This window comes from Adiantum capillus-veneris, chromosome 20 (genome assembly GCF_014529385.1).
Source record: "Adiantum capillus-veneris isolate H3 chromosome 20, ASM1452938v2, whole genome shotgun sequence".
NCBI classification, from domain to species: Eukaryota; Viridiplantae; Streptophyta; class Polypodiopsida; order Polypodiales; family Pteridaceae; genus Adiantum; species Adiantum capillus-veneris.
Window position 1 is genome coordinate 149972349 of NC_140950.1, and position 26028 is coordinate 149998376.

General features: G+C 39.7%; 1 pseudogene; it reads left to right on the top strand.

The window, feature by feature from the left end:
• LOC147433390 (uncharacterized) overlaps positions 1 to 22874 on the top strand; it is an 85158-nt pseudogene extending 62284 nt beyond the window's left edge.
• Positions 22875 to 26028: the final 3154 nt, after the last annotated feature.

Consider the following 26028-nt stretch of genomic DNA (forward strand, 5'->3'; position numbering starts at 1 on the left):
CGACTCGGACATATATAATTAGGCCAGGGACTTATTAAAAAGCCATAAATAATATAATTAATTTATTTTAATTACCCATAATTTCCAAATTATTATGTCCATGGTCGGAAATGGACAGCGGCATGTTCTCTCAAAATTTTTGCGTCCTGTGGTTTTATTTAAGAAACCGAAATGAGGACCGTAAATTTGGTCCCGGGTTGCCAGACTCTGGCCAAAAGTAATTTCGTCCCTAGTTTTAAGGCTATTATTTAGGGAAAAAAATTTTATATGTCCAAATGTCTTTTTGGACTATTTTGGCTCCTAAATCTGCAACGAATTTTTTTTTATTGTTTTCCCCTAAAAATAGAAATTTTTTTTATCGGCCTATACCGAGTCTGGGTCTGTTGAGAGTAATATCCAGAGTTATGGTCTTAGGTCAATGGAATAGTAAATACATCAATCTCAACAATGCAGAATAAACTATTCACAATTATGAAGTTTAGAGAATTTATAAAGAACGGGATATTACGCCAAATGGAGCAAGTACATTGTGACATATCTTAAGCATGGACACACTGACATAGAAACCCCAAACATCGAAAGAGAGCCATTGAGGTTGAAGCTGTTAACTACCCAACTGATTCAGGATCAACTTTATCATAGGGGTAAGGATGGTAACTTAAGGATGTGTGTAAACGAAACGGATTATTTGAGTATTTTGACTCAATGCACATGCTGGAGTCAGAGGAGGAAATTTCTCAGGAGAAACCACTGCCAAATTGACCAAGTGGTCTGGTTTATGGCGGCCTACTTTGCACATGGATGCTGAGGAATATGTTAAGTGATGTGATGAATGCCAAAGGGAAAAATCACCTATCACAAGGGATGACATGCCACTACGACCCATGGTAAGTACACGTGCTTTTGCTAAATGGGGCATTGACTTTGTTGGACCAATTAAACCACCCACACGTCATACACATACAGAGTATATAATTGTGGCCACAGACTACTTTACCAAGTGGGTTGAGGCAAAGGCTACAATTAAGAATGATGCAAGGACCACTGCCAAGTTCCTTTAGAACATTTTCACATGCTCGGGCTTCCAATAGAGATTGTGAGTGACCAAGGGGGGCACTTCGTGAATGAGGTCATCAAATTTCTACTTCAAGAAGTTATGATAATTCACAAACGCTCTGCTCACCATCCGCAAACCAATGGGAAAGAAGAAATCACAAACAAGATTCTCTGAACTGCACTTACGAGGGTAGTTGAAGGCAATTGAACAGACCGGGAGCAGAAACTACCTTCTGTTCTTTGGGCATATAGGACAGCCTATAAGCTCATCAGTTGGACTACTCCATTTGAGCTCGTTTCTGGGATAGATGCAATTCTACCAATAGAGTTCCTCGTGCCAACTTTGAGGGTAGCAAAACAATTGGATTGGACGGGCCATGAATTGTCTCAATGGGTTGATGAGCTAGAAAAACTTGATGAGACCTGCTTGCTTGCAGTCATTGGCATGTATGCTGAGAAACGACGGCAAAAGCAATGGTATGATAGACATGCGAAGACAGGGAGGTTCAAAGAAGGAGACTTAGTACTCTTGTATACATTAAAGAAGCACAAGCACAAGCTCAAAATGAGAGGATTGGGACCTTTTGTACTTAATACAATTACCCCTAGTGGTGTTGTGAGACTAGAGACAGTTGATGGTGAGAAAATGGCCAACTTCATCAATGTAAGTTGCCTGCAGAAGTACGAGGAACCGCTCACAGAGGACATGCTTCAAAGAATGCATCAAGTATGTACACGCAAGGAAGCTCAGGCTTTGCTCAAACAACAAGCTCAAGAAGAGGCAAGGGCTAGAGTGGCAAAAGCTAAGGAGCATCAAAAGGCATCAATATTTACCATAAAAGTGATGGATGAGGAGTAATATGTTTAGCCTTTTCACATTCATGTTCGTGTGGATGTAGAGAGAACCACTTATGAAGTTTCAGCCTTAATTGACTCACGTGCAGATAGCAATGTTCTATCCTATACTGTGACGAAGGAAACTTGAAATGGCGGCCACTACACCAAAACAAACTCCATTGCGCCAGAAGGGAAATGAGATGAGGGCACCACGTAGTCTTGGAAGCATGGACTAGGACCGCTACACACACACACACACACACACACACACACACACACACACACACACACACACAGAGAGAGAGAGAGAGAGAGAGAGCTATCACTATGAATGAAGCATTAACCTCAATGTGTGTACAAGGAATGGATAACCTTAAGCACTCCCAACACAAATAACATGTAGATTACTAAACAACAACTCAAGATTCAGCCAAAATCACATCAAGCACTCTCACACACACATAAAATATCTCTCTTAATTAACATAAGTAAGAGGAGGTGAGGTTACTAGCATAAAACAATTTGCACTCTATAATGTGCAAAGAATAGAGTGAATGAATGAGCTTTATGGGCTCCTGATGAGTGATACAAAGACTCAATGAGGCTGAGGGAGACTTGAAATTACAAAGGGGGGGGCCTCTTTATATAGGCAAGAGAGTGATTAGGAGTGAGGTTAAGATCCAAGTGCAATTTGTACAAATGAAGCTTGATTAGGGACATTCCACCAATGAAGAAACTCCTTCCAAGTGATTTGTTGACCAATTTGCAACTAATTGGCTCCATCACCACTTGTGTTGTCTTCACTTCTTCCTCCATAGCTTGAGTCCAAGAGCTTCCTTATTTTAAAATGTAAAGAATCTACATAAAATCAATGTATATCTGGTAATAATAGGAAGGGGTTGAATGACAACTTATGAATTACAACAAGATTAAGCATGATTTGAGAGGTGGTTAGAAGAGGAATTTGTGATGGTTTTATGAGCTTGAGAGAGAGGAGGAAGGAGGGGAGGGTGAGGAGACTAATGACTGAGTTTTAGAGAAGGACTCAATGTGGAAAAGGAAGGGTGTGTATGTAAAGGTAGAGGGGGTGGTCTCCACCACAGTCAGAAAAAGTGGCGTCCACCATTTTTGCCATATTTCCTGGACCGTAGCTGCATAAATTATAAATAAATATGGTCAGAATCTCCTGCTCATAAGCTACAACTTTGATGAGGAAAAATTTTCTTGGATCGGAGTGGACATATTTTTTAAAAATCCAGCAAAATCATGTGTGTGTTTCCTTTCTTCACCAAGTCTTCCACTTGGGTCCCATCTGTTTGAATCATCATATGGCTCCAAAGCCATGATGATATGAACCCCTCATGACCCTTGAATCATGGGTGCATGGCTCCACAAACACATCATATCTTTTCTTTTCACATTTACATATTTTCCCTTCCCTTTACCACTAGGTTCTACCTTTCACCTCCTGTGAAGTAGTCAAGGAAAAATTCCCATCCAGTCTTTTTTTGAATTTTTTCAAAAGGTTGTTCTCACTCTTTCTTTTATTGTAAACCTCTAGAAACAGGGAAAACCAACAAAATATAGTAAACAAAAAATTTGTGATAGGCTCGGATCATAGCCCCCCCAAACTTGGCTAGAGGTATTTATGCTTCTAGCCTACTTTCTTTGATCTTGGGCTGACCTTATTCTGATGTGATAAGGCTTTAGACGCCATCCATTTGTCTTGGTCTTGTGCACTTTACCATCAATGTCTTGAAGTCTGTAAGAGCCATTTTTGAACTTTTTGGTGACCAAGAACGGGCCTTCCCATCGAAAAAGAAACTTTCCATCCTTACTAGTGTCGAAGCGATTGACATATCGAAGCACTAGAGATCCCTTTTTGATGTCTTTAGATGCTAGCTTTTTGTTGAACTTTTCTCTGCGCTTCTTTGCTTCTTGAGAGTAGTGATTGATGGCTTCTTCACGATCCAATTGCAGCCTCTCTAGATCCATGATCCTTTGATGTACTTTCTCCTTTTGAGAGCCTACCTGGCTACCCAATATTCGAAGACTTGTTAACTTCACTTCAATGGGCAAAAGCGCCTCCTTTCCATAAACCAAATGAAAGGGTGTGTACCCTAATGCGGTTTTGAAGGAGGTGCTATAGGCCCATAGAGCTCCATTCAGGTGTTTGTCCCAATCTTGGTGCCCGGCATGTACCTGTTTGGTGAGAATTTTGCAAATGATTCCATTTACCTTTTCCACCAAGCCATTGCACTGAGGGTAGTAAGGAGTAGAGTGTTGATGTTGAATATTTAGCTTCTGCATGAGTTCTCCTACCAAGTCTGCTCTAAACCGTGGTCCTCTATCAGATAGTATTTCAAGAGGGGTGCCAAACCGGCAATAGATGTGGTCAAAGATGAACCGACTCACATCCTTAGTGGTAATTCTATTGGTTGGCATAGCCTCAGTCCATCTAGTCATGTAGTCTACTCTCATAATGATGAATTATTAACCTGATTGAGTGCGTGGTAGAGGCCCTATGGCATCAATTCCCCACTTCTCAAAGGGCCCATATACCTTTATTGGGTTCTGAGGTTCAGCTATGAGCCGTCGTGGTCCTGCTTTCTGACATTCATCACATGTTTGACACCAGTATTTGACATCACCATGAAGACTTGGCTAGGTATACCCAGCTTGTAGAACCTTTCTACTAGTGACGTTGTGTGCAAAGTGTCCTCCGCACACATCATCGTGACACACTTTTAAAATCTCTTCAATTTCACTCTTCAAAGGCGCTCTCATAAGCACACCATCCTTACCAAGAAAATACAAATTATCATTTACTATGCGATACCTGGTAGCCTTCCTAGCTAACCATCGCCTTTCCCCTGCATTCAAGTGCTTAGGAGCCTCTCCTTGCTCCAAAATGTGCATAATATCTTCTAAGTCCTCCTTGCCTTGATGAAGTGGAATTTTGATGGCCACTGCTCCCACTATTGACTCATTTAACTTCGATGATTCTAGGTGGCCTGCATCCTTGTTCTGATCTCTTGGCACATGATCTACTTGTGTCTCCCTAAATCTCCTCATAAGAGCTTTGGCTTCTCTCAGTTTAGTAGAGAGATTGGCATTTTTGCAAGCCCATGTACCTTGCATTTGCCTTACAAAAAGCATTTAATCTCTCAATTGAATTATCGAGACACCAACAAAGGCTATGAATTAGAGGTTGATATTCTGCTTCATTGTTGGAGTGGACATCTTCTAGAGTGATCCCTTCACCATGGATCCTCTCTCCCAATGGAGATAAGACCACAATGCCTGTAGCTGCCTTATCCTTGGTTCTCTTGTATGCTCCATTAAAGTAGAGGCTATAAGCATTGACCAGAGCCTCTAGAGCTAGAGGTGGTGGAAGTTCCTTTCTCTTCAAATGGAAAAATTTTTCATAGCACTTGTTTGTTAAAATAACGGCTAAGCATGCTCGAGTTGTTCTTTCAACGTGTATTGTATAATCAAATTCTTGAAGTCGCACCACCCACTTTGTTATTTTGTCAGAGATTTCCATATGTTGTAGTGCATAGGGAAGCATATCCTCCACAATGATAATTAGAAACCTCTTTGACAGCAAGTATGGACGAAATTTGGTTATCGCAAACATGAGGGCTAACACTAGCTGTTCCATCAGGGTGTAGGCCTTCTCTGCGCTTTCCATGAGGTGGCTAGCAAAATACACAGGCCTCATAAAGGATGTTTTTGGATCTTTTTGTAGGAGGGCAGCACCAATGGCTTCTTCTCGCATTGGTGGCCGATTCCCACCATTCCCCTCAATAGGCCTTCTTGCACCCTGCACAAGATTTACTCTCAAACCCTCTAGCTGGTTTGTGAGATTGTTTATTTGTTGGAGCATATCTTCTTGTTGACCTCTATTGAGGCTTGGTGCATTAGGCACATTTGGAGGTACGTGAGAAGCTTCCATAGTTGTGATATTGCCTCCCAAAGCTAGCTGGCTAGCTTGGGCTTGATAGAGAATCTTTCGATTCTTTTCCCTAGCAATTCTTAAGGCATCTTCAAAAGTATTTGGAAATTTTCTCTTTACCTTATCCTTTAGCAAGGGGTACAAACCTGAGATAAATCGATCCTTTTGGAGGAAATTGGGAGCTCGCTCACCAGGGTTTAGTGAGTCTGACCATTGCCCCCAAAGTTTCAAAAAACCTTCCTCATAGGTTGCATATCCATGAGGGTCAACTTGATGATGGGCCAGAAGACCGCTACACACACACACACACACACACACACACACACACACACACACAGAGAGAGAGAGAGAGAGAGAGAGAGAGAGAGAGAGAGAGAGAGAGAGAGAGAGAGAGCTATCACTATGAATGAAGCATTAACCTCAATGTGTGTACAAGGAATGGATAACCTTAAGCACTCCCAACACAAATAGCATGTAGATTACTAAACAACAACTCAAGATTCAGCCAAAATCACATCAAGCACTCTCACACACACATAAAAGATCTCTCTTAATTAACATAAGTAAGAGGAGGGGAGGTTACTTGCATAAAACAATTTGCACTCTATAATGTGCAAAGAATAGAGTGAATGAATGAGCTTTATGGGCTCCTGATGAGTGATACAAAGACTCAATGAGGCTGAGGGAGACTTGAAATTACAAAGGGGGGGGCCTCTTTATATAGGCAAGAGAGTGATTAGGAGTGAGGTTAAGATCCAAGTGCAATTTGTACAAATGAAGCTTGATTAGGGACATTCCACCAATGAAGAAGCTCCTTCCAAGTGATTTGTTGACCAATTTGCAACTAATTGGCTCCATCACCACTTGTGTTGTCTTCACTTCTTCCTCCATAGCTTGAATCCAAGAGCTTCCTTATTTTAAAATGTAAAGAATCTATATAAAATCAATGCATATCTGGTAATAATAGGAAGGGGTTGAATGACAACTTATGAATTACAACAAGATTAAGCATGATTTGAGAGGTGATTAGAAGAGGAATTTGTGATGGTTTTATGAGCTTGAGAGAGAGGAGGAAGGAGGGGAGGGTGAGAAGGACTCAATGTGGAAAAGGAAGGGTGTGTGTGTAAAGGTAGAGGGGGTGGTCTCCACCATAGTTGGAAAATTTGGCGTCCACCATTTTTGCCATATTTCATAGACCGTAGCTGCAAAAATTATTAAAAAAATATGGTCAAAATCTCCAGCTCATAAGCTATAGCTTTGATGAGGACAACTTTTCTTGCATCGGTGTGGACGTATTTTTAAAAGATCCAGCAAAATCATGTGTCTGTTTCCTTCCTTCACCAAGTCTTCCACCTGGGTCCAATCTGTTTGAATGATCATATGGCTCCAAAGCCATGATGATATGAACCCCTCATGACCCTTGAATCATGGGTGCATGGCTTCACAAACACATCATATCTTTTCTTTTCACATTTGCATATTTTCCCTTCCCTTTACCACTAGGTTCTACCTTTCACCTCCTGTGAACTAGTCAAGGAAAAATTCCCATCCAGCCATTTTTTTGAATTTTTCCAAGAGGTTGTTCTCACTCTTTCTTTTATTGCAAACCTCTAGAAGCAGGGAAAACCAACAAAATATAGTAAAAAAAAAAATTGTGATAGGCTCAGATCAACTGCATGGGAAACATTGGGCAGTAGACCCGCACTGGTTAGTGTTCCAGTTGACTTGTAAAGTTTTTCTTGTGAGGAGACCTCAGTAGAGGGTAAATGCACTGTCACTATATCTATTCAAGGCCATTTGATGCAAGATAACTCATTAGGCAAAATTTGGACTCACAAAGGGGCCCTTTAAGGAGTTTGACTTTACCTCTCTCTACCAAAATGGGCGCATGGATAAATTTTTGCAAACAAACTCCAAAGTTGACGGAGGTTTGACAGTTAGAATGTCATCTTCAAGCTCTATCTACTGATATATAGCACGCCATGAGATTCTTCATATTTTAGAAGATTCTTTTTTTGATTCACTTAGATTCCGACAGAGTTGTCACATCATAGGTGAATCAAAAAAAGAATCTTCTAAAATATGAAGAATCTCATGGCGTGCTATATATCAGTAGATAGAGCTTGAAGAGGACATTCTAACTGTCAAACCTCCGTCAACTTTGGAGTTTGTTTGCAAAAATTTATCCATGCGCCCATTTTGGTAGAAGTCTAAATGCAAATAAAAATTTATCAAAATACAAGTCTCAACATATCAATATGTCTAAATGGGTTCCAAAGGACTTCCTTAAGGCACAAGGATACTACAAAGGAGTAACTACCATTTTCCTACCACGAAGGCCACAGATGTCCCTTAAAACCTCTCCTAAACCACATACAGCTTCTTCAAGGAAGCCAAAAAGCTATCAATAATGGAAGCCAGTGTGCAACCACAACCAACCCCAGTGGCAATTGTCTGTAAAAGCACCCACATTCCAATGGGGGAAATCATGTTGAGCAACATGCAAAGTATTCTCCAACTAGGCATGGAACAGAAAAGTGGGTACCCAAGTAGCATATCCCTTTATCAAAGTATTTACAAATGCTAGATATTGCTTCAACATCCCATTCTTTAAGTGACCTATTAGCTCCAATCCCAAGCATATCACCACTATCCCTACCTCTTGAAGTTTCAAACCAACCTCTGGTATCCCATTCCATTTCTCAAGTGGCTAACACCTTAAAGAACACCACTCTAAGCTTGCAAAACAAGATTTTTGGCTTGTCCCTCTTCACTCGAGTTTCACCTAAAAGTATCAATCATAGAACAAAGCCTAGGAAGGGGGGAGGGGTCCTATAAAGAGGAGTCCCATGAACACTTTTAGTGACAAAGACTTTGCTCAAAGGGAACTTAATTTGATTTGTATTATTCTTTGGCCAAGTCTTTCATGATGGATGCTTGGTTAGACACTTGCTCTCCTAGCATTGATCCTGAGGGCCTCCTGATAGTCCATATCCATGGCATAGAGGAGGATATAGTCTCCTTCCATTTCAGACTCTCTCGTTACTTTTATGCACCCCTTGGAGAGGTTTATTGCGGGGCACATTTTGTGGAGCTTTTTTATTAGCAACTTCATCCTTTTACGCATTGCAAATCTTGCACATAGTTAGTGTTGGTGGCTGCCTCACATATTTGTTGGCAATGTCGTACTTACTTTTGATGCTATGGCATGGGCCACATGCAACAAATTATGGGCATCACACCTCAACGATATGATCTTATAGCACTGAGGATACCTGACCCAGGGGAAAATCAACGATGACTACCAGTGGAAGGTCAAGATCAACAATGGTGAGATGATTGCCTTCAAAGACTACAACAACCAATTTTACAAGTTCTTCTTCCACAAGAGTCTACCCGCCAATTTTGGATTGATGTGTGTATCCTTCTTTGGAAATTTCAGAATCGACCAAGTCTGGTGAATCTCCCAACTATACAGATGCCTTATTATAATGAGGAAGCACTCTTTCCTTTGCCACAGACACCAACATAAGGTTTTCTTAGGGGACTTTCCTTGTATTCAAAGATCATCAATGATAACATATATGTAGAGGGGGAAGATGAAGTCCCACCTCCTACACATGAGTGAAAGTCATACCTTTCAATAAGAGCAGAAAGCCAAGGTACTTTTTTCCTACGGGTTATTTCCCTTTGGCTAAATCCGGTGATGAGCACCATACCAAAAATTTTGTTCTTTTTTATTTCTTTCTTTTGTTTCGTTTGGTCAGGAATTTTTAGCTGAAGAGAGATAGAGATGGAAGATGATCGTCAAGTGAAGATTTTAAAGTAAAGGAATGAGGGAAGCATAAAGACAAGAGAAAGACATAATATCACCATGCAGACAAAAACAAGTGTACTTAAATCCTTATATTTTTTCTATGTTTTTGTAGCCTTATATTTTAGCATGCATGAAATAAGTGAAACATCAAGCAAGCTGATTCTAGTTTTACTTGTGAAAAATGATGGGATATGACTCTAGGTTCTATGTTAGACTATGTTTTAATCATCTCAATTTAGTGATTATGTATGACATATGGCAAAGGAGTATACTAAGTACTTAAGACCACAAATGTACCTGGTTGCTGCTATAAACAATCATTCTTCTAGGATATAGGTAAAGTGTGAGGGTTTAGAGTATTGGTAAAATCCAAAAACGAGAAGAAAAAAGAAAAAGTGACTTGAGTGTGATTGCCTAGTGAGATTCTTGGTAGATCTTGGTTTGCTTGAACACCTGCGAGCCGATGCCTTAGTCTCTTTAGGAGTTAACACCAATGTCTTAAGTGAAACATAAGAAGCTTTATCGCCATGTTTGGTGTTGGTAGTTTTTATGGTTTTCTTTATAGAGCCATGGGACCGATGCTCTCACTTTCATGGGATAGATAGTCAAGTCACATATATATACATTATGATAAGGCCCATCGCCTTTGAGGTACCTTGTGGTTTCTAGATGCTCTAGGCGGAGGTCTATTAGCCATTGCTTGGGTCTTATTGGGGTGGAACCTTTGTTTGAAAGGAAAAAAAAAAGAAGAAGGGAAAAACAAAGTTTTTAAATCTACATCTTTATAATCAATCTAAACTTTTTTTCTTATTTTTAGATGTTTGATTGTGAGTTAGGAAAATTCCTTGAACATTTAATAGATCCCTTCGAGTGGACTCATGTGTTGGCAACATTATCCACCTCTGCTCTACCAAGACCAATTCAATCCTCCTGTGACCCAGATAGATATGATATTGTTCCAATCCGAATGCTATAACCAATTATGAGACTAAAGCTATTGGATGAACAGTTCTATGAGATAATCCAAACCTTTACAATGCACGTTGAGTCTCAATGACTGCAACAAAGATGCACTCGTTAGTTAACACATCTTCTAAGAATAGCCATGGTTGGCATGTTCCTATGCCGCTACTAGAAGCTCAAGGGTATGGATGGGAGTCCTAGAAATTTTTATCTGTATGGTTACCTAAACAAGCATACAAGCCTCTCCCTCAATACAATCACTCCAAGAGATCAGGGATGTCTCCCAAAGCCCCATCAAAATACAAGTTTCAACATATTCATACGTCTAAATGGGTTCCAAAGGATCTCCTTAACGCACAAGGATATTACAAAGGAGTAACTACCATTTGGCTACCACAAAGGTCACATATGTCCCTTAAAACCTCTCCTAAACCACATACAACTTCTTCAAGGAAGCCAAAAATCTATCAACAATGGAAGCCAGTGCAACCATAACCAACCCCAGTGGCAATTGTCCGTACAAGCACCCACATTCCAATGGGCAATAATGATGAACAACACGCAAATTATTCTCCAATGAGGCATGAAAAAGAAAAGTGGGTACCCAAGTAGCATATCCCTTTATCAAAGGGTTTATAAATGCTATCAAGATCCCATTCCTTAAGTGATCTATTAACTCCAATCCCAAGCATATCACCACTATTCTTACCTATTGAAGTTTCAAGCCAACCTCTGGTATCTCATTCCATTTCTCAAGTGGTTAACACCTTAAATAACACCACTCTAAGCTTGTAAACAAGGATTTTGGCTTGTCCCTCTTCACTGGAATTTCACCTAAAGGTGTCACAGCATAGAACAAAGCCTAGGAAGGGGGGAGGAGTCCTACAAAGAGGAATCCCAGGTAAACTTTTAGTGACAATGACTTTGCTTAAAGGGAACTTAATTTGATTTGTATTATTATTTGGCCAGGTCTTTCATGATGGATACTTGGTTAGTTAGACACTTGCTCTCCTAGCATTGATCCTGATAGTCCATATCCATGGCATAGAGGAGGATATAGTCTCCCTCCATTTCAGACTCACTCTCGTTAATTTTATGCACCCCTTGGAGAGGTTTGTTGCATGGCATATTTTGTGGAGCTTTTTTATCAGCAACATCATCCTTTTTTGCATTGCAATTCTTGTGATCAGTTAGTGTTGGTGGCAGCCTCATATATTTGTTGGCAATGTCATACTTACTTCTGATGCTATGGCACGGGCCACATGCAACAAATTGTGGGCATCACACCTCAACGATATGATCTTATAGTAGGGAGGATACCTAGTTGAGTGGAAAATTAACGATGACTACCAGTGGAAGGTCAACAAGCTCAGTGAGTGTACTATATGGGACAAATGAGTCCATGTACCATGTTCTTATTGTTTGAGATTTCATTTGAGGCAGTGTGCTTGTCAAATAACTATGAATTTTGTGAAACCATGAGGATTTTTATAGATTTTTTTTTAAATCTTGCTACTAAAAAATGGCCAAGGTACAAGGGCGAGGTTTGACGCTGGATCAATTGTCCAGACTGCACATCAATGCAAGAAAATTAGAGAACCTAGATATAAAACTAAAAAGGATAAGACTTTTAGAAAGATTACGAGTGGTGCTGTTGTTCACTTTCTGAGGAACCCTAAACCACAAAACTTACATCACGATTAAAGGTAAGAATATCCTACAAAATAACTGGGTTTATCAACAAGCAATCTAGCATCCCAGGGGTTCACCCAAAAATATATAATTGTAGCACATGAGTTCATCTAAGAGGGGTATTTATATTCAAAAAATTTACAGGTTTACATGTACAGGAGGGGGTTATTTAATCCAATTTTGAAAAAAAGTTGTAAGTTTCTTAAGAAAGAGGGGTCATTTTATTAGCTTGTGACTTGTAAGTAGAGGGGTTTTTTAAATACCTTCTGAATGCACCAGCATATACCCTATACCCTTAGACCAGATCTATGTCTTGGACTATAGTAGGGACCTTGAATTTTGATATCAAAGGAAGAAGGCCTACTTGAGCTACTTTAAGATTTTACATATAGGATTTTACGATGGAAACCATAGAATGGATTGGATCATAGCTAATCAAGCAAGCATCCATTGTGCCCAAGGCACGTATACATTTTTGACCACCTAGGCCCATTAGGGGAATTTTGAGGTCATTTTTCTGCCCTCTAAGGAAGTTTGACCAAAAGATTCTCTCAAAAGTTGGGCGTCCGGTAAAATTTTTGCAAATGAGCTCCAAATCTGGCGGACCTTGCATATTTAGATTCTACTCGTCGAGATCTTTCCGGTGATATATGGGTTGATAGGGTTTGGAGGTCGTTACGGAATCTTTTGCTAGGCTAAAAGGTATCTTTTGACGAAGAGTTCGTCAAAAGATACCTTTTAGCCTAGCAAAAGATTCCGTAACGACCTCCAAACCCTATCAACCCATATATCACCGGAAAGATCTCGACGAGTAGAATCTAAATATGCAAGGTCCGCCAGATTTGGAGCTCATTTGCAAAAATTTTACCGGACGCCCAACTTTTGAGAGAATCTTTTGGTCAAACTTCCTTAGAGGGCAGAAAAATAACCTCAAAATTCCCCTAATTGATAGGAAATTTTGGTACAAGGTAAGAATGGAAGACCAAAGGCTAAGCTATTTAAAGCAAAGAGACTACTTAAAGGATTGAAGTTTGGACAATAGGTGTTCACCATTAATCTCAATAAAGTTGAATAACTTGAGGAGGGTTTAGAAGCATCTTGGCTACAAGAATTCTCAGTTGTCTATCCAAAAGATCTAATTGATCTTTCACCTTCAAGGGAGATAGACTGTGAAATTGAAGTAATACCATGGAGTGAACCTATATCCAAGTGGCCTTATAAAATGTCTCTTCCTAGAGCTTATGCAAAATCTTGCAACAAGGGTTCATCCATCTGAGTAACTCTACCTAGAGTTCTATTTCAGAAAAAGAAAGACGATAATCTTTGGTTATGTATTGACTATTGTGGATTGACCATGTAATCATCAAGAAGAAGTACCCTATTCCTTGAATTGATGAGCCACTAGATAGTCTTTATGAATCCAAGTTTTTTATGAAGATTGACCTAAGGTCAAACAGATCCGAGTTAAGGGGTCTGACATCCCAAAGACTACATTCAATACAAGGTATGGGCATTACGAATTCAAAGTGACGTCCTTTGGACTTACTAATACTCTGGCAACCTTTAACCAATTAATGTAGGATATCTTCATACCTTTTTTGGATAACTTTGTGCTGGTATTCTTAGGTGATATCCTGGTATATTCCAAAACCTTGGAAGAACACAAAGAACATGTCTGTAAGATGCTTCAGATCTTGAGGGATAATAAAATGTTTGCTACGAAGAAGAGTAAATAAAAATTTCTCTCACCTCAAACTGAATATCTTGTGTTCATTGTATCGAAATAAGGAAGGACACAGTGGACTTGCCAATTCCCAATAATGTCAGTGAGGTAAGAATTTCCTAGGTATCACAGGATGGTACTCAGTATTGATCTAGAATTATGTAATCATTGTTTACGACACCACTTACACGAATTTTGAAGAAAGGAGTGAAGATTATCTAGAATCAAGGAACTTACATCAATTTTGATGTCCTTAAGAGAATTGTCACTATAGCTCCATGTCTCAAGATACCCGATATTACAAAGGAATTTTAAGTTATTATTGATGTTGGCAGAATCGCAATAGGTGGTGTTTTAACTCAGGAAAGTTGACATGTGGCTTTCACATCTAGGAAGTTAAAAACTTACAAATCTAATTATGCCACACATGATCTTGAGTTACTTGTGGTTGTTCATGTATTATAGATATGGAGACATTTTCTTCTCGAACAAAAGTTCAAGTTAGTTACTGATCATAAGAGCTTAAAGTGGATTTTTACCTAGCCGAACCTCAACATGCGACAACAAAGGTGGATTGAAATACAAAAATACAACTTTGAGATAGTTTATTGTCATGGACTCCTAGCAAGGAGAATGTCATAGCTAATGCTCTAAGTTGCAAGAGCTTTGCTGGACTAATATCTACTCTCTACAACACGACCCCATTCTAACTCTTGTAAGGGAATCAACAACAAAAAACAATCTTGAATACCTAAGAATGTTGAACCTTACCAAGATCGGAGGAAGAATGGATACCAAGAAAACACTCATATTAAACTATGCAGAGAACGATAATTGTCTCTATTATCGACATCGCTTATGTGTACCTAGAGATTCTACACAGAAGAAATAGATCTTGTATGAAGCACGTGATAGCATGTCTTTAGGACATTGTGGCTATGTGAAAACTCTAAATGCTATTAAAAATAGCTACTATTGTGAGTAGAAATGAAAAGAGATGTACCCAACTACGTTAAAAGCTTCCTAACATGCCAGAAGATTGAGGCCGAATGAGTAAAACTACGAGTAAAATTGGATCCACTAGATGTTCTAAAGATGAAGTGGGACTACATAAGCATGGACTTTGTTATAGGATTACCGATGGTACAAGGAGGCTATGACTCCATTATGGTCATTGTCAATGTACTAGCAAAGGTAGCACACTTGATTCCAATGAAGACAACTTATATTTTAGCATCTAATATAGCGTGTGGAATTTCATCAGGGAAATCTATATGATTCATGTAATCCTAAAAAGGACAACAAGTGATAGAGAAGCTAAGTTTACCTCAAAGTTTTGAATTCCAAGCTATAGGTACCCAATTAAATTTCAGTATATCTTATCATTCCCAAACTCATTGGCCCAAATTGAGAGGGTGAGCCGACTCATTGAAGATATTTTAAGAGCTTATTGTAGTGGGGAACCAAGGAAGTGGATGTAGCTCTTACCATTGGTGGAGTATACTTATTATTTGTCTTATCATTGAAGCATAGACATGACACTGTTTAAGGCACTTTATGGGTAGGATTGCTTATCGCCTTTGAGCTTCTCGAATCCTATTATCAGAGTTGAAGCATCTAAGAAAATGCTCAAGGAGATGAATCTATAGCTTAAGGTGGTATAAAAGGAGATCGAAGGAGCTAAGGACTATCAAAAGCACTATGCTAATCTGAAGTGGATTGAAAGGTCATTTCATAAGGGATACAAGATATTTCTATGGGTACATCCAAAAAGGAGTTCATTATCACTCGAGAAGTACAAGAAACTCGGTCCCAGGTATTGTGGGCCATACAAAATTGTAAAATGCATCGGCCCACAAGCCTATAAACTAAATCTTCTAGATCATCTCAAAATTCATGATGTATTTCATGTCAGCATATTGAAGCTTTATATCCTTGACCCTAGCCATAATCTAAATGATTAACAGATCATAATGCCGATGCAAGATCTTATGCAATTACATCCAAAGCATATATTGGAAACTCGAGAATGGACTCTTAGGAGTAGGATTGCCAAGAAGCATCTAGTTCAATGGAAAGGTTACCCAACTTAAGATGCCACCTGGGAGGAGGAAGTATCCTTAGTGAAGAACTATCTAGAGATATTTTTGAGACATATCCAATTTTATATCTTGAACTTATAAGGCTTACTTTAGTTATCAATGTTTGTTTCAGGGATACCGCTACAACTATGGATGCCGAACGGAATGACAAAGATAAAGAGAGGTTACGGGAGTGGTTACGGGGACGGATGCGGGAACCCACATTGCTGCGGGAACTATTTTTTCAAGCTAAAGGCTTACTCACATAATACAAATGTAAATTCCTTTATTTTTATGACTTAAATGGGGACATGGGATTCCAATTTGTAGGAGGATTGAACCCACAACCTCATAACCTAGGTATTTAAGTAAAAAATCCATCTTTTAAAGATAACCTTTTGTAAGTGAAGAAAGAGAGCAGCACGTTTGTAAAGCTTTCCATGTCCAATCAAAGAGAGGATTTTTGAGCTATCTGAGCATCAACATTGCTTGCCATTGTGTCTCTAATGAAGTGTAAGTGATTAACGATTGCTTTTCTACTGTTTAATGTCCAATTTATAGTGATTAAATCTCTCTTTATCTTCTTGATTAGTAAGCTAATTAGAGTGATTTCAGGCCTTAATTGCATTCCTTTTGCATGTAAAAGTACTTAGGAAGCATCTACTTACGTAACTAGTGTGATTTGCAAGCCCAAAAACACTGATTTTCTACCCTGGTAGCTAAGAGATTGCGACTTTTTACCATCTTAGAATCTGAGATTTGAGTGCTTGAATGTGTTCCTCTATGTTATATAAGTATTCTCAATGAGTTTTGTGACATTTGAGTGATGTTTGCTCATTGAAAAGTCATGTGTATGCTCGTAGAAAAGAGTGTTGTGATGTGCGTATTAGCTTGATTCCTTATGTGTTTGGTTATGTTTTGCTTTCATCGTGTTGGTCATAGATCCTGTAGCATTTGACAAACCTACATAGCCTCTATGCACTAGTCGGGTCCTTTCCCATGGCATTGATATGTTGTTAGTATCCTGAAAAGCTTTGTTACGACGTCCAGTCGCAGTGTGCCGCTAACATTGGCGCCACTGTCGGGGAATGAGTACCTAGATTAGCGGGTCTTTTTGCTTATCACGGTCGGGGAATGAGTACCTAGATTAGTGGGTCTTTTTGCTTATCACTGTCGAAGGTTCCTCTAATCTCGATTAGAATACTTTCGTTATCTTTTTGGAGTAGGTGAGAGGTTGGAGTGGGACTTCAAGGTTCTCGAGGTAACCAGAAAGTGGGACTCTTGAGGACCTCATAGATTAGGTAAGGATAGTGTGTGGGACATGCTATGCCTTTGCATTTGACGTTAAAACATCGCATTAGGATTTAGGCGTTTGTGAGCTCTTTGGAGCATTCATTTTGCACCGTTTTTCTGTTAGTCATTTGTCATTTAGTCCTTTCATTCATCTTACTTTTATTTCCGCATTAGGAGTAGGTAGGGTAGGTCTCACTGATCCCGAAAAAAGGGTCGAAAAAACATAAATAGGGAGATTTGACCATAAAAATCGAAAAGCACTCGTATAAGGTAATTGGCTTGTTTGATTGGGATAAAAACTGTTCATAATGGTTTTGATATGATAGAACATCATCTTTTTGTATGAACAAGCTGTAGTAGGAATAGTTTTGAAAATTTTGAATATTTGGCCCCTAGTAAGAGATCGCAATTTCTTACCAGTCATCATACTGCTACATTTTTTCTGCATGACTGTGTTGGGTTAGGGCTATTTAGCATACTGGTCATGTCAGCTCTGAAAAGAAACTCATAAGTTGGGTGTGGTGATTAGTTTAGCATCTAGACAGTTAAAACAGCCATAAACACATGATTTGACATGCTCACAAATCCCACCTTTGAATGAAAACACACTTAGGAGACTCTACTACTTGTGTATAACAACACTGGAAAATCAAACAATGTCACTGTGTGTCAGGTAAGAGACCGCGATTTCTTACCATTCATCATACTGCTATATTTTTTCTACATGACTGTGTTGGGCTATGTCTAGGGAGAATACTGATCAAATTGGTTCATAATTTGGAGTTTTAAATTGTAAGTGGTCATCATTTTAGCATCTCAACAGCTAAAATAGCACATATTGACCGTTCTAGGAGTTTACAAATTCCAAGTTTTGATGAAAACATACCCATTGTACTCTATTGCATGTGCCTAATACACCTAGCTTTTCAAAACATATCACTGTGTGTTAGATAAGAAATCACGATTTCTTACCATCCAACATACAATATATATATTTTGTCATGGCTGGGTTGTCCTATGTTTACTGAGCACACTAGTGTTGTTAGTTCATAAATATGACATTTGAAACTCATGTGGTCATCATTCTATCATCCTGTCTCTGAAACAGCACAGATTGCATTATCTGATATGCTTTCAAACTCCACTTTTGGTGGGCAACATACTTTTTGAGCTCTACTGAATGTGCTTAACATATTTGGAAAATCAAAACATATCACTGTGTGTCAGGTAAGAGATCGCGATCTCTTACCATCCTTCATATTGTTATAAAATTTTGTGCTAGCCTTGTAGAGCATGGTCCCAGGATTGTGAAGGTCTTTACGGATCATCAAAATTCCTTCCGGAGCTCGAGTTATCAGCAATCTTCTGAATCTAGTCAAATAAGCAATCGCGATTCCTTATCATACACATACAGGGTGCTAGTCTTGCAAGCCTTTGGGAAAGAGAAGAGATTCATTAAAAAAAAGAAAAAAGAGTATGGAGCCTTTTTTTCGGTCATTTGGTGCCAAATTGGGGGAGTATAAGTTTCGCATCGTTATACGAGTGGGACAACACCCATAGTCAAAATTTTGGTCTCGGGACGATTTTCGCATAGTGAATTCACTATGGGAAACTGACGAAAAACCAGGCAATTTTGCCCGAAAAAAGTGCTCTATTTTTTCGTGTAGTAGTGATCTACTACCTTCAAAACAAGTTCTAGACAAGTTTGGGTAAGGTCAAATAATTTTGAAAATCTCCCAGAAAAATTAACAAGCACTACAAGGGATTGTGCCTATACCGAGGGAAACACCGAGGGAAATACACATAGTAAATGTTTTTCTAAAAAATGCCGCGGCCTTGGTAAAAGCCCCGGTACTAGCCCCGTTCTCATAACGCCGGTAAAACCCCCGGTATTACCGGGGGAAATACCCGGGGTTTTACCGGGGGATATACTAGGGGAAATACCGGGGCCCTGCTACATAATTTTTTTTTGGATAGGGTGGGGTAAATTGTAGCTTGGGCTTACCCAAAACTACATCCCCTTCAATGTCACCCTTACAAGGATAACTTATGCTTGTTATAACCTTCGTTTTAAGTTTTACAAAAAGCATCAAGTATGTGTGTACTCATAGTGTTTGCATATGCATGTGAGTATGTGCATAGTGTGTGTATGTGCACATAGTAGTGGTTGCACATATAAGATCAAGGGATATCGTGTAAGTGTATAAAGCATCATTTGTGTGCAAAGAAGACATGTGTAGAGAGCTTACATCCCATATGCACTAACATAGTGCATTTACAATTGGGTAGCTTTATGGCTCTCTAGCTACACCATAAGAACTACCTAACGCTTATGGTTCTTTTCGACAAAGTTATGGCGTATGGATGTCTAGGAGAGCTTTATGGCTCTCTAACTACACCATAAGCACTACAATAATGCTTATGGTGTATTTAGAGAGTTTTATGGCTCTCCAAGAGCACCATAAGAACTATCGTAATGCTCATTGTATAGTTGGAGAGTCATAAAGCTCTCCAAGACCACCTTAAGCATTATGGAAATGCTTATGGTACATTTAGAGAGCTTATGATGTTCTTGAAGAGATTTATGCATCTCTAACTGTACGATAAGCACTACCTAATGCTTATGGTATTCTTATAGAGCTTTATTGCTCTCCAACTACACCATAAGAGGTACAGTAGTGCTTATGGTGCTCTTGTAAAATATGGTAATCTTGGAGAGCTTTATGGCTCTCCAAGAGCACCATATGAACTGCCATAATGCTTATGGTGCAATTGGAGAGCCATGAAGCCTTATGGATCTCCAAGAACACGCTACCATAATGGTAATCTTGGAGAGCTTTATGGCTCTCCAAGAGCACCATATGAACTACCATAATGCTTATGGTGCAATTGGAGATCCATGAAGCCTTATGGATCTCCAAGAACACGCTACCATAATGCTTATGGTGCAAGACCACCATAAGCATTACGGTAGTGCTTATGGTGTAGTTGGAGAGATTTATGAATCTCTAATTGTACCATAAACGCTACCGTAACGCTTATGGTGCAAGACAACCATAAGAATTACGGTAGTGTTTATGGTGTATTTGGAGAGCTTTATGGCTCTCCAATTGTACCATAAGCACTACCTAATGCTTATGGTGTTCTTGTAGAGTGACATGGCTCTCTAACTACACCATAAGAAGTACAATAGTGCTTATGGTCCTCTTGTAAAATACCATAATGCTTATGGTGGTCTTGGAGAGATTTATGGCTCTCCAAGAACACCATAAATGCTACCGTAATGCTTATGGTACAAGGCCACCATAAGCATTATGGTAGTGCTTATGGTATAGTTAGAGAGATTTATGACTCTCTAATTACAAGTACATAGAGCGTTACGGACTTACCTAGAGTGCTACGTACTTGCCTAAGGCATTATATGTACTTACCCAAAGTGTTATGTACTTGCCTAAACCGCATTGCATACTTACCTAAAGCATTACGTACATGCCTAGAGCGTAATGGACTTTCATAGAGCGTTAAAGCATTATTGTAGACATGCCTAGAGCATTACAAACTTCCTTAGAGCACTATAAAATTGCCTAAATCACATTGTGTACTTGCCTAAAGCATTGCGGACATGCCTAGAGTGCTATGTACTTGCCTAAAGCACATTGCGTACTTGCCTAAAGAATTGCGGACATGCCTAGAGTATCATGGACTTTCCTAGAGCGCTATGTACTTGCCTAAAGCATTGCGGACATGCATAGAGTGTTACGTAATTACCTAGAGTGTTATGTACTTGCCTAAGACATTAAATATACTTACCTAGAGCGCTATGTACTTGTATAAAGCATTACGGACATGCCTAGAGCATTTTGGACTTCCCTAGAGCGCTATGTACTTGCCTAAAGTGCATTGCGCTCATGTCTAAAGCATTTCGGACATGCCTAGAGCACTATGTACTTGCCTAAAGCATTGTGGACTTCCCTAGAGCGCTATATAATTTCTTAAAGCATTGCGGACATGCCTAGAGCGCTATGTACTTGCCTAAAGCGTATTGTGTACTTTCCTACAACATTGTAGACATGCCTAGAGTATCAAGGACTTCCCTAGAGCGCTATATACTTGCCTAAAGCATTGCGGACATGCATAGAGCGTTATGGACTTACCTAGAGCGCTATGTACTTGCCTAAGGCATTATATGTACTTACCTAGAGCACTATGTACTTGGCTAAAGTGCATTATGGACTTCCCTAGAGCACTATGTACTTTCCTAAAGTGCATTGCATTCGGGCCTAAAGCATTGCGAACATGCCTAGAGCGTTATGGAATTTCCTAGAGCGCTATGTACTTGCCTAAAGCCATGCGAACATGCCTAGAGCATTACGGACTTCTCTAGAGTGTTATGTACTTGCCTAAGGCATTATATGTACTTACCTAGAGTGCTATGTACATAGAAAACTGCTTGTGTGTATGCACTTATGCATACATATGCTTAGCATTATGTATAAGCACTTATGCATCATGCTTAGCGCTTATGTGTGTGTATGCATGCATAATGTGTGTGCGTGTGTGTGTGTATTTATGCATGGTTATGTTGCAATTTACAAAAATAAGCCACTCACCTTTCCTTCAAAGGGCTTCTTGGAGAATAACCCATCGTAGAGGAGCAAAAACGAGCCTCGTGCAATTGATATTGAAGCCCGAAAAGAGTAAAAGTCTGTGCATTAGGATGCATTGACCCACATTAGCGTATATTAGCACACATTAGTGCGTATGCGTGTGCGTGTGTATATGCATATGGATGTCCGTGTGTATGTGTATGTGTATGTGTGCGTGTGTATGTGTGTGTATATGTGCGTGTGTATGTGTATGTGTGTACATGTGTATATGTATGTGTGCGTGTGTATGTGTGTGTGAATATGCGTATGTGTGTATATACGTGTGCATGTGTATGTGTATGTGTGTGTATACGTATGTGTGTGTGAATATGCGTATGTGTGTATATACGTGTGCATGTGTATGTGTATGTGTGTGTATACGTATGTGTGTGTGAATATGCGTATGTGTGTATATACGTGTGCATGTGTATGTGTATGTGTGTGCATGTGTATGCATATGCATGTGTGTGTATGCATATGTGTGTACGTATACGTATGCGTATGCATGTACGTGTACGTGTACGTATGTGTGTATGTGTATGCATATGTGTGTGCATGTGTATGCGTATGCATGTGCGTGTGTATGCGTATGTGTGTACATATGCATATGTACGTATACGTATGCGTATATGTATACATATACGCTGTTAGGCATTTTTTTGCTAAGGTTTTCACGCATATGTACATACCCATGCATGGTGCATCGAATAAAGAATTGCCCATTCTCCAGAGCCAAGTAGCTACGTGGGGCCCACAGGTGTACAAGCAGGACAGTGTGTATATGGTTCATCGATTTTTATTATTATAATTAGCAGTGTGGTTTTATGCAATAATGAGGAGTTGGTGGTGTGAAAAACTTCTCGAGGAGGCTTGTGGGACCCGCATGGCTCCAGACTATGCGAGTGGTATTGTTTGTTATTTCTATGCACTGGTTTGCAAAGAAAGTGGCTTTTCGTTCATGGGTAGCATCACAACGAAGCTTCATGCATGGTAGCGTGTAGAGGAAGATATGTGGCAAGCAATGACATCAGGATGACAGTGGGCCCCACTAGGCGTGCTTTCACTGATAGGGTTTGTGAAGTCATCTACAGTGTCCATTTGATGAATTATGTAGAGAGGTCATCATTGGCGACAAGGTGGGGTCTGTTTCACGTGATCATGCATGGATAATACGGAAAAAGTTGGAGTCGTGGCAATGACACGATGGAAATCCAGTGTACGTGGAGGCATGCAGGACGTGATAGACATTGTTTTGAGCGGTTTCGCTGCCTGGGAGGTCAGCTATGGACAAAAAAAAGGGTGCCCAAGGGTGGCCACAATGAAGGACTAAGTGTGAAACATGCTAAAAGTAAAGGGAGAACCAGCAAATTGTGTGTAAGAGGAAAAAATCAGCAAGGGAGAAGACGCTACCTTGAGAGCTTGTGAGAGGAGCTTGTTTTTGCCATATCTTTCTCATTTGGAGTTAGATTATGGCAAAGTAAAGTTGTATATGGGGGTTTTTGGCCGTTCCGGATGCAATGGTGCTATCAATCTAGTCAAAACAGGTAACCATTTTTTGCAATTAACAGAGCTCTTCATGTATGTGTGTGAAAGCCCTGTCTGTGAATTAGCCCTCTTTTAGTATTAAGAGCTCTATGTTTATGAGCCTTTCCTTCTATTAGTGTCCTATTCCATCAATTTTCTGAGCAATATAAGGGTTTCCTCTCCCCTATGTGCTGATTTTATGTGTGTGTGTGTGTGTGTGTGTGTGTGAAATTGGGTGTTTCATTGAGGGTGATTATTTGAGTATTTGGGTGCTCTAGTTCTTTCTTTGTGGTAAATTGGTGTCATGTGTGTGGAATCAGGACAGAGTGGGCCTGATCCCAGTGCCCCTTTTACGTGTGTGTTATTCCAAGAGTGTGTGTTGGGTGATTGTAGAGGTGTTGTGTGTTGGGTGATTGTAGAGGTGTTGTGTGTGTTTTCTTTCCATCCCACATCTCTTTTGGTGCCCCCACTGAGGACGCTTCTTCGCGGACCTTCAGGCTACAGGTTCACAAACACAGGTGTCTGGCTTCAAATAGGTCCACGTACATGTACAGGTGTTCTTCACCACTTGTGTGATCTCACACATCTTCACTTCTCGTCCCGTGAGTAGAGCATTACTTTACTCCAACAGGTTTTCTTGATTACAGGTTTTCTGCGAGAGGGCTTCTCTCTCATTGAATGCATTTACAGTGGATGTATATAATTGTGGGTTTGGTGGCAGTGAGTCACCCACCAAGAAACCTCTGTTGAGGTTTATCAGTGAGATCAACAATCAATAGATGTACTTACATAATGTGGTTAAAAAACAAGAACAAGCATCTTATGCTATTGACGAAGGAAATTTGCAATGGCGGCCAACAAACTCCATTGCGCCACAAGGGAAATGAGATAAGGGAATCACCTAGTCTTGGAAGCGTGGACTAGGACCACTACACAAGGAGAAGGAGAGAGAGTGAGAGAGAGAGAGAGAGAGAGAGAGAGAGAGAGAGAGAGAGAGAGAGAGAGAGAGAGAGAGCTATCACTATGAATGAACCATTAACCTCAATGTGTGTACAAGGAATGGATAACTTCAAGCACTCCCAACACAAATAGCATGTAGATTACTAAACAAAAACTCAAGATTTAGCCAAAATCACATCAATCACTCTCACACACACATAAAAGATCTCTCTTAATTAACATAAGTAAGAGGAGGGGAGGTTACTTGCATAAAACAATTTGCACTCTATAATGTGCACAGAATAGAGTGAATGAATGAGATTTATGGGCTCGTGATGAGTGATACAAAGACTCAATGAGGTTGAGGGAGAGTTGAAATTACAAAGGGGGGGGCCTCTTTATATAGGCAACAGAGTGATTAGGAGTGAGGTTAAGATCCAAGTGCAATTTGTACAAATGAAGCTTGATTAGGAACATTCCACCAATGAAGAAGCTCCTTCCAAGTGATTTGTTGACCAACTTGCAACTGATTGCCTCCATCACCACTTGTGTTGTCTTCACTCCTTCCTCCATAGCTTGAGTCCAAGAGCTTCCTTATTTTAAAATGTAAAGAATCTACATAAAATCAATGCATATTTGGTAATAATAGGAAGGGGTTGAATGACAACTTATGAATTACAACAAGATTAAGCATGATTTGAGAGGTGATTAGAAGAGGAATTTGTGATGGTTTTATGAGCTTGAGAGAGAGGAGGAAGGAGGGGAGGGTGAGGAGACTAATGGCTGATTTTTAGAGAAGGACTCAATGTGGAAAAGGAAGGGTGTCTTTGTAAAGGTAGAGGGAGTGGTCTCCACCACAGTTGGAAAAACTGGCGCCCACCATTTTTGCCATATTTCCTAGACCGTAGTTGTGAAAATTTTAAAACAAATATGGTCAGAATATCCAGCTCATAAACTACAAATTTGATGAAGACAACTTTTCTTGGATCGGAGTGGACGTATTTTTAAAAAATCCAGCAAAATCATGTGTCTGTTTCCTCCCTTCACCAAGTCTTCCACCTGGGTCCCATCTGTTTGAATCATCATATGGCTCCAAAGCCATGATGATATGAACCCCTCATGACCCTTGAATCTTGGGTGCATGCGTCCAAAAATAGATCATATCTTGAGTCTTTTCACATTTACATATTTTCCCTTCCCTTTACCACTAGGTTCTACCTTTCATCTCCTGTGAACTAGTCAAGGAGAAATTCCCATCCAGTCATGTTTTGAATTTTTCCAAAAGGTTGTTCTCATTCTTTCTTTATTTTAAACCTCTAGAAGCAGGCAAAACCAACAAAATATAGTAAACAAAAAATTTGTGATAGGCTTGGATCATAGCCCCCCCAAACCTGGCCAGAGGTATTTATGCCTCTAGCCTACTTTCTTTGATCTTGGGATGACCTTATTTTGATGTGATAAGGCTTTAGACGCCATCCATTTGTCCTAGTCTTGTGCAC